Source organism: Monodelphis domestica, chromosome 6, assembly GCF_027887165.1.
Source record: "Monodelphis domestica isolate mMonDom1 chromosome 6, mMonDom1.pri, whole genome shotgun sequence".
Lineage (NCBI taxonomy): Eukaryota > Metazoa > Chordata > Mammalia > Didelphimorphia > Didelphidae > Monodelphis > Monodelphis domestica.
The window spans coordinates 66,955,616-66,973,752 of NC_077232.1; the positions used below are offsets into that span (position 1 = coordinate 66,955,616).

The window sequence follows — 18,137 nt, forward strand, 5'->3', positions numbered from 1 at the left end:
TTAAACATTGATACTTCTTGTAGAGGGGGGAAAGCTATTTTCATCTTTGTTCAATGTTTTGGGCTAAGTTTGTTTTGTTAGAAGCAGTGGCTGTCTTTGTAGCATTCTTAGAATCAGTGTCAGAGGCAGGTTTTACAAACTGGGCTATCATTTCATTTTGCTTAGAGATCATTTCAGTTAACTGCATAATAAAATCTTTGAGATACACTAGTCTGGTTTCAGTTTGATCAATTTTTAGTTGTTTCTTCTTCCTAGCTAACAATTGACCAACTGTGATGTATAGCTAGTAACCCTACAATCCTTGAGGTAAAACAAATCCAAAAAATGGTAATAATTGTAAAATATCCAACACAATGAGCTGTAACATCCCACTGAAGGCTCTTGGCAATGGTAATTGCTGGAGGTATCATAGAACCTCTTCTTGAATTATTTGAGTCATAGACTCAAGTATCATGGTTGTTTGCTTTTTGCCTATTACTGACTGCTAATTTAGAAGATTGGGGGGTTATTCAAAATCTTTGTGGCTCACCAAGCTGTTATGAGTAAATAATATCGTATAGGAGGTTGATAAAGCTATTATGGGGTAAATATTATTCGTGGAGGTCAATGAAAGTTGCTGAGAGCAGTTTGGTAAACCAGCAGCACTATTTATTACAAAGGAGAAGTTTAGATAGGAGTAAGAGGTAGGAAAATAGGAAAGTATATCTTATAATTCTAATCCTATTCTAAAAATATCTAAATAAACCCCAAAAATCTAACTGCTTTCTTTGCAGTGTCTTCTTGCCTGACAGAGCAGGCCTCCTTAAACTTTCTCTCAACTATCTAAAATAATATTTCTCTATCTAACCAAACTATGCTATATTAATAAAAATCTTCTTCAACCGCCTTAACCAAGTAACAGAAATTCAAACTAACAGTGGTGGGAAAGGTCACAGTGACACAGACAGTCCTCCAGCACCTTCCAGTTCTGAGAAGAAAAACCCTTAGGGTCAAGCCCTTCTCCCTCAAGGTACTGAGAGGGGAAAACCCCTCAGTAATCAGACTCTTTCTCAGATTGGTATTAGTATCTCCCAAACTCTCAAAAGTAACTGTCAGATCTTCATGACTGAGAGAATGACAACAAACAGCAAACCCAGAACTGCTGCTCTCTGAGACACCAAAGCAAAATGGCCTCTCTTAATTGAAAAACCTGTCCTTTTCCCTACTGCTCTTAAAAAGACAGCATGAGTTTGAAAAGAATTCTGCTCTTGAAGAGATAGAGTGATATTACATAACTTCCTCTAACCTAGAAACTCTGCTCCTAAGGAGACAGGGAAAATTAAATAAATTCCTTATAACAGATATTAAGTTAAAATTTATTGGTGTCTTTTGTTTTTATGTCTATTTGTAAAGTTCTTTGCACACTTTAAAGTGCTATATAAATGCTAGCTATTATTATAGCATCATCATCATCATCATCGCTATTTCTGGATATCATATTATCACTACCCTAAAATGGGATTTTCTTTAAACAAAGAAAAGCAGCTAAGCAAAAATATCTAGTTAAGTGATTACATTTGAAAATGTCTGGAAGTTCCAGCCTCACTGGTTTTCCATCTTCTCCCACTTCCCCTGATCTCTCTCCTGAATGTGACAGGTTTCATGTTCTAATTTCCAGAACTGATATCAGTTAATGCCCATTTATGCCATTTTAAATGGCAAGGCATTTTCATGTTATGGTCAGGAAATCAAAGAACACTGAATTAAATAAAAATTAAATAATTAAATTTAAAAATTAATAAAGAGCTGGCTCAATCTCAACTGAGGAAGCAGAAACATGTAAATCACACTTGCTAGAAGACAGGTTATCAGTCATTCCCAACCCAAGACTCACAAACTCCACAAGGAAAAGCAGTGCAAGCTCTAAGAGATAACAATTGGCACTAGATGACATTGACCAACAACCCAAACATCAGGAGGTCATGATCAGGATGGCACATCATTATTGAGGGCACTCAACTGAAAGAATATGGTTTCTCCCAAATGGAAAACCACCAGACCCAGTCACAAAATGTGGGCACAATGTCATCACAATCAGCTGGCATAGTAAAAGTAGCTAAAGTTTCTTAAATTCACCCAAACAATCTGAGGACTCCTTAAGTGAGGGATGGGGAGAGAAATCATAATTCTTGACCCTTTTTTACCTTCTCAACCATAATGAACCCCAGACCTTACAGTACAATGGCTGATGGAAATGTTATCTATTAAGATGTATGGGTAAACTTATTGTTTTGTTTGTTTTTAGTTTTGAAGGGGGACATTGTCTGAGACTTCAACTAAAATGAAGAAATAAAAGTCAAGATTACTTGCTAACTCTCTTATAATAAGGGCTGTTGACCTGTGGAGCATAAGATCAGATACTGTCAAAAGTCTTCATAAAGGTATGATTTCTTCTCTTCTCCCTCTCCTTCTTCCTGCCTTCAGGCAGCAGTTAAAAGTGAAGAGAGTTCAGGCCTCTTAACCATTTTTCCCCAAAATTGAAACTTATACAGAATCTATAATTAATTTTATTGGGAGGATAGAGAGCAAAGGAGACAAAAGAGACTACTGCATGGCAGAGCAATGTGGTGCTAGTTACCTGGGTAATACTGTTATCAGCATTTTACAAATGAGGAACCTGAAGCAAGCTGTGGACAAGTGATTCATCCAAGATCAAACAATAATAAGTATCTAGGAAATTTGAAATCAAGTTTTTATGAGTCAAAATCCAATGCTCTATCTACTGAACCAGATAACTTTGCAAACTTGACAATGCCTTCTTTTGTCAAAGATCCTAAAATCCATTAGTTAGCAGTCACCAGGACATGGCAGTGGTAAATATGAGAAAATTTCCATTAGACCCTTAATAAAATAAACTTTTTTCTTTCTCTTAGAGCCCAGGTCTCCCTATTTTACCCAGGCTAGAAGTATAGCACCCATTTGTAGGCTCAATCCCAATAGTGATCAAGATCAGGAGGGAAGCTTGAATTTGCTGTTTTTCACAAACTGCCAGGACTAATCCACTCCTCTGTAGGCAGCCTTATACTCCTCTATTCCTGGGGGCTCACCATATTAGTTTCAGACTTAGTATGAAAACCTGAGCATCTATAGCCCTACTACAGATCAGAACCCCCAAACTCAAGTGAGTCACCGGTGTTGGCCTTGTATTGATTGATTCCGATGAGATGATACGACAACTATAACAAGGTATGTGCCTCATAAAGATGGATCGTACCACATCTTGGCCACTGAAAAGTTTAAGACATATCTCCAAAGAGAGACAATATGGAAAAAATTACAAGAATTTTCATTATGGAAAAAGACAAAGCTCATTGCGATAAGAGAGAACATAAGGAAGATTATCTCTCTTCTTCTAAACTCTCTTGTGAAATGACAATGATAATGAAATAGCCTCTGTATTAAATGGCAGAGGATGTAGATAGCACAAAGGGAAAGCACAGGTAGCCCTGAAAGGAGTCTTCATTTGGTAGTAAAGAACTGGATCCTATGTCTGTTTTCCAGCTTTATCTAACCCTGACTCCCCCACTCAATCCCCCATTCGTCAAATCTGACTTCAAATTCTTCAAATCATCCATAAGAGTCAATCTTAGGAAACAAAAGTCTTCAGACCATTTCTATTTCACACTCATCTCAAACCCAAACTGGAGCCCAGGCTGAGTTAGGAAGAAAGATCCAGAAGAATGTTTCTCTCAGAATCAGGGGGAGCTCATTACATTCAACTTATGTATGTAAAATGTAGGTAAAGAAGTCAAAATGCTTCTTTCAAATCAATTCAATTCAACATTTTCTTCAGTACCCTAAGGCTCCATGATTTCATCAGCATGAGTATTGCTTCCACCCAAATAGTTCATAGTGTCTGTCTGTCTGTCTGCATCTGTGTGTGTGTGTGTGTGTTGGGTGTGTGTTGGGTGTGTGTCTTTTGCTCTGGATCTGACTCTGTCTTCCTTTATGTGTTTGTCTATTGCTCTCTCTCCACATCTTAGTAGGTGATTTAATGAGTTGCCTTCCAAGGTTAGAAAAATTCTTTCCTCAGTAGCCAATCTGAACTTGGAGGGTTCTGCCTGTCAATCACTAATTCTGCACTCAAAATTTTTTCATCTTATACTCTGCTAAAATGACTTTGGAGAGCCCAAAGTCACCCCTAGGCCAAGGCAAGACCCTGGAGAAGTAATTGGGGAAGGCAAGCAAATACATGGTAGTACAAACAGAAATCTAATAAAACACAAGCCAGAAATTCATGAGAAGCAACTATATGCAATTCAGAGTTTCTTAGCATTTGGTGTGATACCAAGAATTAGAAATTAAAAATAAAATGCTAACTGCTATTCCTTCCTAACCACCAATCCTGAGTAGCATCTAAAAAGTTCACCATTAGCCTGACAAAGGCTTCTAGGATCCCTTTCTGTTTGAGATCAATGATCCTCTGCTAGGTTCCTTCCCATTTAAGCATCCTCACTCGTGTTGTTCTTCCTGTATGAAATGGTTTCCCTCCTTGGAAGTTATGCAAACTCAAGTCCACCTTTCCAAGAAGCCTTCCATGACTCCTAAAATCCCCATTCAGCCTTTCTGACTTTATAAAGTTGCATACTATTCACGGTTATTTCATATGCACATGTGTCTACAGCTTGTCTCTACTCATTTCCTACCCTCCTTAAAGTCAGAGACCAAGTTATATATACACCTTCGGTAACTAGGTGGTACAATCAATAGAGCTTTGGGCCTAAAGACAGGAAGATCTGAGTTCAAATCCAGCTTCAGATGCTTCCTACTTACGAACCTGCCTCAGTTTCTTCATCTGTAAAATGAGGATAAGTGTCACCTACCTCCCAGGATTGCTGAAAGAATCAAACGAGATAATATAGAAAGCATTTTTACAAGCCTTAAAGTTCTATATAAATGTTAGCTCGTTATTATTACTTACCCTCAGATGGAGCTGAGCATGAGTACACAATAAAATTTCCTGATTGATGGATTACCAAACTAAACAACCAGCCACCAAACACATTGAGAAGTAACTGTCAGCCCACAGAAAGTAGAAGAGGGAACAAATTAAAGTATTCCTTGACTAGGAGTAGTCCAGCGATCACCCTAAGGTAGGGGAATTTACTAGATAGAGCAATAGTCTGAACAAAAGACTAAGGGGAAACCCAAGATTCTTCATTGCAAGGGAAGACAGATAAGGTAGTAGCAGCAAAATTCTGTAGAGAAGCAAAAATTCAATTCAAACCAAGTCCAAATGAATCTCCTTTGGGGCTACGTGATTGGCCTGTCTTATACAAACATCAAATTCGCTTAGTTTTAATCACATACTAGCTATTAGGACCGGCCCAGAAAGCAGCATGGGCTCTATCATAGTCTTAGAAGTCACTAAAGGTGACTTAGTGGATAAAAACCGAGGAGGTCCTGGGTTCAAATTTGACCATAGACACATCCTAGTCATGTAACCCTGGGCAGGTCACTTAAGCCCTTACCACTCTTCTGCCTTGGAACTAACACTTAGTATTGATTCTAAGATCAAGGTAGGGGTTTTAAAAAAAAGTCACTAGAGGGAAAGTGTCCATTGGGAAACATTGCAGACATCTTATGACAGAGATGTCCCTACATTCTGCTCTTCTGGGATCCCTCAGAGATCTTTGTAGGGAAGGAATGCTACCTTCACAAAAGGCATTTTCTGACTCAATCATTTCTGATGAAGAAAACACCAGGAAACAACTTTTTCTATAAGCCCTTTCCTGCCCAGTCACTAGCACTCTCTCCCTCTTGAAATGGCTTTGTATTAATTTGTTGTATATGTGATATGACCTTACTTGTGTACCTGTTGTGTTACCCCAAAAAGACTTGCTTTTGTCTTTGTATTCCTAGCACCTAGGACAGATGCTGGCACTAGTAGACACTTACTAAAAGTTCATTCAGTTAAATTGACCTCTGTCCTTCCATAGAAAAACAATCCTATAGTCAATCAGTAGCAAGCCAAGTTTAAAATGAAGTAAATTTTAGACCCACTCTGAATATGAAGGCAACCCTTCTCCTCATGAAAACTTGTTTAGGATCTTAAAATACTTTTCTGCATGACCTCCATGACTAGGGTAGCTCCTCTCTGTCTCCTTTCCCTTCTCCCTTCCCTTCCTTCTTCCTTCCCTTCTAAGTAAAGATAATTTCTTTTTTTTTAGTAAAGATAATTTCTGGAGGGAAAGGAGGCACTAAGAGCTGGGGAGAGGAATCAAAAGAGACTTCATGTGATGGATTGTATTTAAGATGAACTTTGAAGAAGGCTAGGGATACAAAGAGGATGAGGGAGAGGAAGGAGGCAAACAGGGAGGATATTCTAGGTATGGGAGAACAATCTAGGCAAGGAGGCCAATGAAATAATAAGATGGAAGAATAGCTAACAGAGCAACATAGGTGGAATGTAACAGGTGTAAAATGGCCAAATGTGAAATGAGCCTGGAAAAAGCAAGCCATAGTCTGATTGTGAAGAGTTAAATACCAAAGTGGAGCTTGTGTTGTATCCTTAAGACAATAAGGAACCACTAAAATGGGGCTTTTAAACTTTTTTTTCTCTCATGAACCTCTCTGACAATCTTGTGAAGTCTATGAATTATGACCAAGGCTTTTACAGAAGTCACTTATTTGTTATGTATATTCTGTGTCTTAGTGGATGGGGATTTGTTGGCTGCAAATAAGCTTTTGCTCAGTTCCCAGCATTCTTGTCAATGTGTTTCACTAATTGCAGAAGTTGTAAAAAAAACTTATTTTCTGTCTATTTCCTTATTAAACAGTATTTGTTCTTTCCAGTGGGGGAGTATATTTATACATGACCAATATGCATCATAAATTAAGAATATTTAAAAGAACTAGGGTTCTGGATGACTGTAAATATTTTTCTAAAAATAACACTAAGGAAAAATAATGTTTTTAAATGCTTAAAATAAAAGATGTCAGATTACAAAGAAAATCAGTGGTTAGTAAGGATGAATGTATATGTTTTACCATTCAAGTTCATGGAGCCCCTGAAATCTACCTACAGACCCCTTATGAATCTGTGGACCCTTTGGGTTAAGAATCTCAAAAAGGGGAGTGACTTTACAATACAGAGAATGTCAATATCCATGGAATAGAGACAGTAAAAGCAAAGAATTCCCAATACAAAGATGAGAAATGCTGGGTGAGGGCCCCAGGCACCTGAACCTACTGGAGGGCTTCCCCCTATATAAAGAAGCTAGAAACCAGTGCTGTGACCCCTTTACTCCTTGGAGGAGCCATAGCCTGCCTCTACAACTTAGGGAGTTATTGCCTGGAGCTGATGAGGTAAAATCCAATACACAGGACTGATTGTTATCCACTTGATCTGAGGCCCATCCATAAGTAAGTGAGCTGATACTATGCTTCTATCATTTTTCATTTCATTTGCCTCTGAGAAGTAAAGGAGATCCAATAATCCAATGGTGGCAAACCTATGACACAGGTACCAAAAATGGCACACAGAGTGCTCTCTATGGGCATGCAGTTGCCATTCCCCCCTTCCCCCGGTTCATTACTAGAAAGGCAGAAGGACTCGGGCAGAGCTGCTCCCCTACCCCTCTCCACTGTGCCTGATGACATTTTTTCACATTACCCACTGCTCTGCCCAACAGCCCAATGGAAACACACAAGGGATAAGGTGGGTGGCTCACAGGTGGCAGAGCTGGAGGGGAACAGAATACTCCAGCCACTCCCCTCCCCTCTCTCACTTGCTGAGGACATTCCTCACATCACCAGCCCCTCTGCTCAAAAGCCCAATGGAAACCCTTTCTCACTCCCCTGTGTAAGGGGGTTGGGGATAAGGGTAAGAGGGGGGCAAAGAGAAAGGGACCCAGCAGGGCACTCAGTCTGGGGACTGGGGTGGGGGCAGGGCCCAGTACTCTATCTCTAAAAGGTTCGATATCACTCTAATAGTCCATTGAAGTACAACCTCCATTTTGACAGCCAATTCAACATTCCACAAAATGTATCCACCAAGTCTTTACTTGAAGACCTTCACTTGAAGAACTCACTATGTCTCAAGGCATAGTGCAACATTTTGAAAGTGCTGTATTTTTTAGGAAATGCTTCTTTTTAATAAACCAAAATTTGCCTTTCTGTAATTTACAGATAGCTCCCAGTTCCAACCTCTGAAACTTAACAGAAAGCTGTGTAATATTCTATTACTCTTAAAAGGCAAGAACATTTGCAAATCTTCCCTAAGAATGTTTCTAATCCTAACCCAGGCAGTGAAATATATACATATATATTTATTTATTTATATTTATAGAATTGCTGAGTGACTGAAAGAGAAGAAAGGGGATAGCTTAATTTCAGATCCAACATCCATTGAGAATTTCCTGCTATCAAGGATGTCTAACCTTGTAACCTGCTAGAAAGAAGTCTCTAACACATGTAATCTTCTTTCTCAGAGGCAAAAGTAACTGTTTTATGTTTACCTGAGAGGGTTTACATTGGCAAAAAGCCCATATGAGTATAAAATACTGGATTTGCTTCAAACTGACAACAGATTCTTCTTGGTAAACATATTGTTTTCCAGTCACAAGACTGAAGTATGTGATTTCTTCTCCATCTTATTCAAATCGGTCTTTAGTAGAAAAGACAAGGTTTATAAGTACCTTTCTCACAACTGAAATAGCATGACTGCACTTACCTAGTTTTACTAACTTCATTATAAAAAATTTCCTAGTCAAATTAGTGTATGTGACTCTTCCTCCAGAGAGATCTCTCCTCCCTATAACTACCAAGTATAAAACTGGTCCTTTCTCACTTGGCTGGCCTGGCTAGATTAGAATATCAGCCTCTTTATGTTAAAAGGAAAGAGATTTTTTTAAAAGATTTTTAAAAAAGATGATCAAAAATGTTTCAACACAAAGAAAAGGAAATATTATGAGACCAAAAATAGTACAGTAGCCACCCTGATATATAAAGATAGGAAATATGAAAGTACAATAAATATGTATTTGTCCCTGTACTTACTTGGGCCATTATCAATTAGCAAAAAACAATATTATTAAGCACTTGCTATGTGCTAAGCACTGGAAGCACAAAGAAAAGCAAAAGACAGTCCCTGCCTTCAAGGAGCTCATCGTCTATTGGAGGAGACAACATGCAAACAATTATGTCCAAACACGCTACATATAACAGGATAAATTGAGGGACAATCAACAGAACTCTAGAACTAAGAGGCTGAGAATGTGTTCCTGCAGAAAGTGGAATCCTAGCTGGAACTTAAAGGAAGACCAAGAAGTGGAGAGAAGGAGAGAAAGCCCTCTAGGCCTGTGGCTTCTCTAATCCTTTCAGAAAGCAGATGGTAGTATTTCTTATTTCTTGGGAACTTCTTTGGAAACTTGACTCCATCCCTGGAACTACTCCATGCTCTGATTGGCCAGATTTGGTCTTACTTTTCCCAGATTCAGTCCTTCACTTTGTTCCACCCATGCCACCATCACTCCTTTTCTATCTTTTCAGCTCCCTTTTAGGTTTTGGCTCCCCTTCCTTGAGGACAAGCACTATCTAGATTACTTGTACAAATATCCCAGAGATAACACAATGCCTTCCAAAATGTTCTATGGATCTAGAACTCTGCCTTCCTTCAGGTCAATATCAACAGATTGTTGTATGAGCTTAGTCAAATTAGTTCAAGAATTTCATTCCTCTGGGTCTGCCTCAGTTTCATTAACTATAAAATGAGGGTCTTGAACTGATTGAACTCCCTTAAGTTTCCTTTTCAGCTTAAAATCTATAATCATAATTCCAAAAGCCCATGACACAGAGATGAATGTTTTATAACCTCTGGCATTTGAGAAAACTTCCTGGATATGTTCCACCAATAAGAGACCACAGTACCTTTCATTAGGGTATATAATCAGGGCATTTCATTTTAAGATGATCATTTATTGAATATACAGTCATTAAAATATTATTTTATTTATCAAGCTAAAGCTTAACTTTTTACATTAAATGTTCCTTTAAAATATAAACAGCCTGGATGTGGTAGTGCCTATAGTCTCTGCTACTAGGGAAACTGAGGCTGGTGGTGAGAACTTGAATTCAGGAGTTCTGAGCTACAGTAGAGGTAAGGTTGTTTGGATGTTCACACTGAGTCTAGGATCAGTATAGCAAGACTTCAAGAGCAGAAGGCCACAAAGCTACCTAAGAAAGGAAGAATTAGCCTCTGAAGCAGGTCAGAGCTTGTGTGTCAGTCAGCAGTAAGATCAGGGCTCTGTGTGGACATAGCACTTATACACTGGGAGAATTAGGGAGACATCGGATCAAAAAAAAGAGCTTAAAAACAAATCTAGAAAAAAGTCACAATGACATTCATCAAAGACTGTGCCTCGGCATATCTGGTACACCCAACATTTATATTCCCCCTCAAAATGGGGAGTAGAGCAGAATCTTGTATTACATAGGGTATGCCACCTGCCTCTAAGAAAATGGGATCATGGGTAAGTCTCAGGACCCCACAGGCAACTCTCAGTGACTATATAATCTGTTGATGAGTTGCCAATCTGTATTACTGGAAAGTATTTCCACACCTAGAGTTCCAGCTACCTCCCTATCCCCTCCCTTTTACACAAACCTCCTCCAAATCTCTGTAGCTACATGGACCTAGCCATTTATCTCTCAGTTGATCATAAACAAACTGAATGAGCTGCCTATTCAACATCCAATAATATTCAACAAATGTTCACTGTTACTGCTATGTACAATGAATTGGAACTAGAATGAAATAGCCAGAGCCAGAAGACTTAGATCATCAAACTGGCTGAAACCCTGCTGGTTCAACTAGTTGAATGTCTTATTTTGGCCACACACACACACACACACACACACACACACACAGAAATTAAGATCCAAAGAGGGGAGGGACTTGCCCAAGGTCACACAGCAAGTTAGTAGAAGAATAAGCACTGCTAGGGTCCTTATTCTTCCCACTCTGCTGCACCTTCTCTAAGAGTTTATTTGAAGACAACCTATTTTAACTAACTCAATACAGCCAATTTCAAGTCACAGAGAAGAATGAAGTTGAACAGTTAAAGGCATAAGGAAAGGGATCAGTCAGGAGCCCAAATCCTTCCTCTGCTATGAGGGTTCCTCTTGCCCTAGGGTCCACTCTTTCTATCTCTTGCTCTTGCCCACCTAAGTCATTTCAGTCTATCTACTAGTTGTGTTATAACAATGACTGTGCCTAGCCAAGGCACCTAATGTGTTTTAGTTCCAGACACACCCTTCCCTCTCCAATCTTGACATGAAACACTCACAGAGCTTACTGTGGGCTTGCCAAAGTCCTGTGATGCAATTTAAGAGCTGGCAGAACAGGCAAGCTCTTTATCAATAATGTGTTTGGGCAGCTGGAAAGGGCACCTCTCTGAATGCAGGCCACTTGCCCTGGGTCTTCAGGGCCACCCAGAGAAGGTTCACAATCCTTCTTTTCTGCATCTTGTTTCTCTTCATCCTTGCACAAGAATAACATTTGCAAGAGGTTTTGTACTGCTTCGGATAGGATTAAATGACAATGATGAGTTTAATTAGAAAGTCTTTTTCCAGTAAATTTTAAATTACTTTTCTTATTGCTCTGATCTAAATCCACATGGATCCCAGTTCAAAGCAAGAGCAAATGATTCCTTTTGTGTGTTTGCTTAAAAAATAGAAAAGAAAAGTGAGTAGGAAAATAGAATGCAATTGATGCCAAGAAGTGGGGGAAGGAATCTAAGTCTGACATCCTTTCTCACCTCTCATGCCTAGTGAGTTCACTGTTCAGGCACAATGAAGGGTAACATATAATGCTGGCAAATCTAGAGACTTTTGGCCATTGATCTCTCTAACTTTCAAATTTCTGGCAGGACAGTTATCCTTGTCCTTATGCACATTATTCTTCACGAAATTATCTAGGGAAATCCCTTAACCCTAAATTTTACAGCTAAAAAAATTCAGAAAGAAAGAGAGAACAAGCATTTATAGGCTATGTTTTAACACCGAGAAATAACCCACTTCAGTGGTAGTTTACATTTGCTTGTCCTAGGTTATCCCAGTAATCAGGAAGAAATAAAAAACTAAAACTAGAAACTAGAAAAAAAAAAAAGCTAGAACTAATTTTTTTTAAAGCCATAGATGCAAAGAGCTGCCATAAAAGCATGATAGCTATAAACGAAACTCTCTCTAAGGCATTCTGTCTATACCTCCAATAGGACTCATCCTTGAGAAAGTTGTGTCTCACTTAAGACTGGGTTTATTCAGGGCCTGAAAGTATGTGAGTGCTTAGAACCAGATCTGAGTTATCCTATGATGAAAGCAAATGTTTACAAAATCATTTGCAATCACATTATTAAATAAGATTTCCCATTTTCCAGGGCACTAATGAAATAGGGACAAATGAAACACATAAATGTTCATTTCTCATTTCCACCTGATTGTAAAAGTTTATTAGCAAAGGTTTCTAATATATACTTTGGAATTTAGAATATGACTTACCCTGGGATATTAATGGAACTCAATTTGTATTGCCTTTAGAAGGAAAAAAAAAAGCTAGTAGGGTCGTGGGAATGTGGTAATACCAAAATAATACTAACAAGGCTAATGTGATAAAGAATAACTGTCTTCCCCCTCACCCCCACCAGCCTTTAAAGCTGTGTTAACACAAGGAATAATAGGCTGAAGTTTTTCTTCTTTAAAAAGGTTACATTTATCTTGGAAAGCAGGAAAAACTTTTGCAGGCTGAAGACAATCAAACAGTGAGATAATTTGCATATCAAGGTAATTAAGGCACATTCATTAGAGTCGTTCAAGCAAGATTAGATATGTTCATGGAAGAAACAGAGGAGGGTCTCTCCTGCTTGATGCAGGTGGCTTGACTCAATAATCAGAGAGAGCCCTTTCAACCTGATCATCTGGGACTCTCTGAGTGAATGATGGAAGGTTCATTATGTTAAAGTTACCTTTATTACAAACAGCCCCTTTCATGCCAAAAATGGAAAGGGGTTTTAAGGTGGCAAACAGTCTCAATTCTAATCCTCAAAGCAACATGCTGCCTTCTTCTCCTAACACTGCTTTTCTCTCCACTTCTGATCTGACCGCTCAAATAACTAGAAGGGAATTTGGAACATAAGACCATGGAATGTTAGGGTGGGAAGGGGCCTTAGATAGCTAAAGAATATAGTTTATTAGCTTTAAAGCTACAAAAGACCTTAGATATCATCTAATTCAATCTCTCCCTTTTATAGATGAGAAAAATGAGGCTGATGAAGATAAGTGACCTGCCTATGGTCACATAGATAGTAAGCAGTAGAACTGTATTCAAAGCCAGGTTCTCTGACTCCATATTTGAACTCCAGTGTCCTAATTCCCAATGCAAATCCTCTTCCCAGGTTCTTTACCTGGGATCCACAGAGAGGAGGTCTCAGTGGGCTGAGTGTAGGATGAATAGATGCATCTTTTCACTAACCTCTAACTAAAGCTTATCACTTTGTCATCAACAGATATCACTGATATTTTCACATTTGATTGTTGAAGCTATCTCAAAGTATCATTTAGCTTTGTCACTACTTCTAAATTATTGTGGTTATTTCATTGCTGCTAGATCACATGGGATCTTTCTGACACTAAACTGTCATTCAATAGAATTGGTATCCTTTGTAATCCGACAATATTTTATTTTATGCATTTAAAATTATTTTGAGAATTGTCCAAAAGCTTCACCAGACATAGACAAAGAAGTAAAATCTATGATATAAAGGAGATTAAGGATTCCTGGACTAGAGCCAACCATCTCTCCTTAGACTTCAATCTGTTTCTTGAGTAGCCTATACAAACTGTTTTGATAAAATAACACCTTTTATAGACCTCCTTACAGAGAAAAGTTTAAGCCTGTGTCACTTTTACTCTTCAATAATTAAATGACACTCCCTCACCAAAATAATGTCAAGGAGCATGCATTTCGCTACATTACTGGGAAGCACACTTTGTTACTACGTGTGTCCAGCAACCTTGTTGTGAGAGGAAATGAGTGGAGAGCACATATATTCATCAAAATGGCTTAAGCTTTGAGATTTTTTTTTAAAGGAGTGAATTGGGCATAGTTTAGTTTTACTAGACACAATGGATTCTCTCCCATCAAGTCCTGGTGCCATCATTGTGGCATTGTGAAAGGTCAGCACTAAGAAGCAGAAATTATATAAAATCTAAAAATTCAGGTAACTTGGTATCCAATTCTGGTTCTCCCAAGGACTGTATGACCTTAGATGAGTCTTTTCAGCTCTCTAGCCTTTGACTTTCTCTGCAAAATGAGAAGAGGCTGGACTAGATGGTGTCAAAGGTCTCTTTTAACTGTAAAAAGTTTACAATGCAATGAATCACACGCAACTATGCATTTCTAAATAATTAGAGAAAAGTGACCCTTTTTAAAAGTGCTGGAAGCCCCATCTATCACAAGGCAAACTTTGGCCTTGTAGCAGTGACTGCAGAAGGACAGTGGGCAAAAGCAGAGGTCAGCAAAGTCAGTACCACTCATGTGTTCTGCAAGCAGTAAGTATACTAGCAGCACTAGGGAGAATGAAAGAAAAACAAGACATTTATGAGACATAAAGGTATCACATAAAACCAGAGCAAATGAGAAGAATATTGGCCGAATCCCAGCATAGATAATCCTTATAAACATGCAGGAATGTTGTAGGCTGTAAGTGAATGTCAGTAATATAGTACATTAAGAGATTCACATTACATTCAGTGCTCTACTAGCCCCAGCCACTGGATCTTATACAGCCTAGACGATTAAAATAAAAACAAACCTGGCATCTCATCTCCCCTGTCTCCTTGAAGACATTTTGTGTACACAATTTTATTACTCTGAACAAAGATACTAGGTTCTGATTTTCCTTGAGCTGTCAAAGTACAAAAGAAATGCAAAAAGTCCTTGTACAGATCTAGCAAAGGGCTGGATTTTATCTTTTGGCAGGTGCTCAATATGCAGCCCACATAATCACATGTTAATGACTGGAGTGTGTTAATCACCATGCATACCTGATTCCTCCTTGCCCAAGAAGAAAAAACAAAAAGCCAAACTCTCTGAGAGTGTATCCTCAATATCCCAGAAAGGAAGAGAAAGAGGAAGGAAACTTTTCTCTAAATACCTTGGTGAAAACTGACCTGTTTGTTAGTCTAGCTGTGAAAGCTACAGGTGGAATTTATTATCTACTTTCAAAGAACAGCAAGCTGTGGACAATAGAGATCAGCAGTTTCATGTGTAATCCTCTATTTCTGTTCTAGTTGGAATACTGAAGATGTGAAATTTGTCTGTGAAGTTTAGAATAAAAACATAAAACAAACTAGGAGAGTAAAAAATCAATTACAAAGTAAATAAAGAAAAGTAACCCATTAATGTGAAATTAATGGCAGAGAGACTGGCACAATCATGATCAGAAAGGGTACCTGGGTGGGAGGGTGAGGGAGAAAGCTATCCTGTTCCATTAAAAAAAAATTGCATTTGCATTTTTTTTTTAATTTAAGACACCTTACAGATTTAGGGAGTTTTTAGAACAGCCATAAGCTAACCACATGAAAATACAAGAGATTAATTTATGGGCACTAAACAACTTTAATTGGCTCTTTAGTTAACTACACAAATACACTATCTTGCTGGTTGTCATGCAAATAAAAAATGCTTTTTACATTGATTTCAAATGTAAATAAATTGCTGTCACCTCAATTGCTAAACAAGATCCAAAACAGAAGCTGCCATGTGCTAGTAGTAACAATTTAAAGCTTCAGGCAGGGGTGGGAGGGTGGAGTGTCTGTATGTGTGTGCTTACTGAAACCAAAAGCAACAAACTCTCTTTGCTTTCTTCAGGGCAATGGCTGCCACACTTCTGATAGACAAACACTCCTCTTATTTCCACCTCTAACCTTAGCCATGAGCCAGATACCCGCAGCTTTCCTTTTTACCTTCCACATCTGCTTGGTGAAAAATGCTTCAGAGAAGAAACGTAATCACTAAACCCTGTGCTTGTCTGAAACTCACCTGGTCTCTGGATTCTTGCCAATGCCACGAAGGACCAATCAGGTACCTTGAAAAATGAACCTGGGTGAAGATTCAAATGAACTTTGGATGGTTCCTGGACTCAGATGCAGACCATTACAAGCCTTCTCTCCACGTGCCCCAGTCTAATAGGAATTTGTTCGGTCTGATCTGTTTCACTGCAACTCCACAGGTACAATCCCCAGAAATGGGAAAGAAAGCAATTGTACTTGGGTGCTAACGAAATGGCTAAAACTAGCTAAGAACTGGCAACAGGTCGAGCCTTTAAACTCTTTAAAAGGGTAACCAGATTAAAAATCTTTTTAAAGGCTGCCATAAAGTAAGGCATGGCTGAAAAAGATTTAAGCCCTACTGAAAATCCTTGGACTGTGTTATCATGGAGTGACAAGAGTCCCATTCCAGGAAACAGTGCAGAATCCACTCCAGGCTTTTTCGGACTCTGTCAAGTGAACTGTATGAAACAGTTAGGAGTTGATTAGCAACTTGACTGGACTGAGTAGGAGGGGCAGAGAGTAGATACTGTTTGCAAGCAGAGAAGCATTGTTCCTGACAGTTCTTAATTAATTAGGTATGTCAACACTCTTGCTTTTGCTAGCTTTCCATTGCAACAAAAGGGCATTACTGGCACCATTAATTTATGGTGCAAAAATGCTTTTAAACTAAGAGAAGCCAAAATTTAGCCATGGAAGGTCAATCCTTTTGATGCTGGAGCTGATCTACTCTGAGGTTTGGGGGTAGGAAGAGGGTAAAGGTAGCTCATTGACTAGGCTGGACCTAAATACTGTTGCAAAAGAATGTAAGCTCTCTAAAGGTAGGAAATATTTCTTTTGACTCTGTGTCCAGGCAGCCATGTGCCTGGTGGGATGCATTGGGTGGTACATAGGTGCTTGATTCATGCTTATTAAAATGAATTATTACTGAACTATTGAATTAAAATGATGGTCTCCCTATATCACCCAGGTTGGCCACTTAAGGGAGTAGATGAACTTAATTGAATTTCTTAATTTGGTTCACAAACATTAGTACAAAGACTTTAAGGCATATCTCACTATTTCTCAGCAATACTCACTGATATAGATGCTCTGGCTACCGTGACTTTGATTCTCTCTTGTCTCACATCTTCCATTAAATGTTCTTCCAGTAACTAAAACTCAGCATTTTTATAGGAAAAGTCTCCATCTTCATTCCATCCACCACCATCTCTCACACACATACACAGAAATAAATATCATCCCTTCCCAACCTTCCCCATCCAAGTAAATGACTCTGTTATTACCCACCAGCAACCTTGGAGTTATCCAACTTCCCCTTCTTTCCTATTCCCAACCAAGAGGACCTACTGAATCTTTTTGCTTTGTCTCAAAAATCTACCCCTTTCCTTTAATTCTCCCAATCTACATATCATTTCAGGCCCCTGAGATCTCGTTCCAATAGAGTTCTTGATTTTTAAAAGTGCCCTTCTCTTGAAGACATCCTTCACACAACAACTTGCAAGACTAGTCTTCTTAAAATGTCTTTCTTCCATCAATCTTTCTTCCCTTAATCAAGAAAAGACAAAAAAGTGCTTCCCTCTCTGATCTACTTTATCATAACTTCTCAGATTAACCTTCTACAAAATCCAAGAATCACCTCTTCCTTTCTCTGTTAGTTCATTTCCAGCCATTACAGCAGCAGCTGATTTACAGGTAAGCTCTGCTTTCCTCCCCTTCTTTCTACTCATTCTCATCCCTTTTCTCCTTCAAAAACTCTAGGAAACCCTCCATGATTGACTCTGCTTGACTGTTCAATGCCATCCTTGCCATCCACTCATCACTTGATATGTTTTCATGGAAGAATATGCCTATTTGCATTAACAGACATTATTGCTCTGAATATGTGTTCTTCAGTTGTTGCTTTCAGTATTTTTCTGTTTCCCCAGCTAGATGACAAGAGCATCTCTGACAAAAAGTTGCATTTTCTTTTTCTTTTTGATCAAGGGCATCTAAATATAAAGGTTTGTTCCTAGCAAGAATTCAGTGGATATTGCTGCCTAAGAAGCTTG

General features: G+C 38.7%; 1 protein-coding gene across 22 annotated transcripts in view; it reads right to left on the reverse strand.

Annotated features, from left to right (window-relative positions):
- SOX6 (SRY-box transcription factor 6) overlaps positions 1-18,137 on the reverse strand; it is a 673,059-nt gene that overhangs the window by 353,847 nt on the left and 301,075 nt on the right. The window contains exon 1 of one of the 22 annotated variants that reach the window (XM_007497035.3): positions 16,079-16,409. The exons of the other annotated variants lie outside the window; for them this stretch is intronic. The gene's annotated coding sequence lies outside the window, so the exon portion shown is untranslated. Of the gene's footprint in view, positions 1-16,078; positions 16,410-18,137 lie in introns of those variants that run through there. 22 annotated transcript variants of the gene reach the window in all.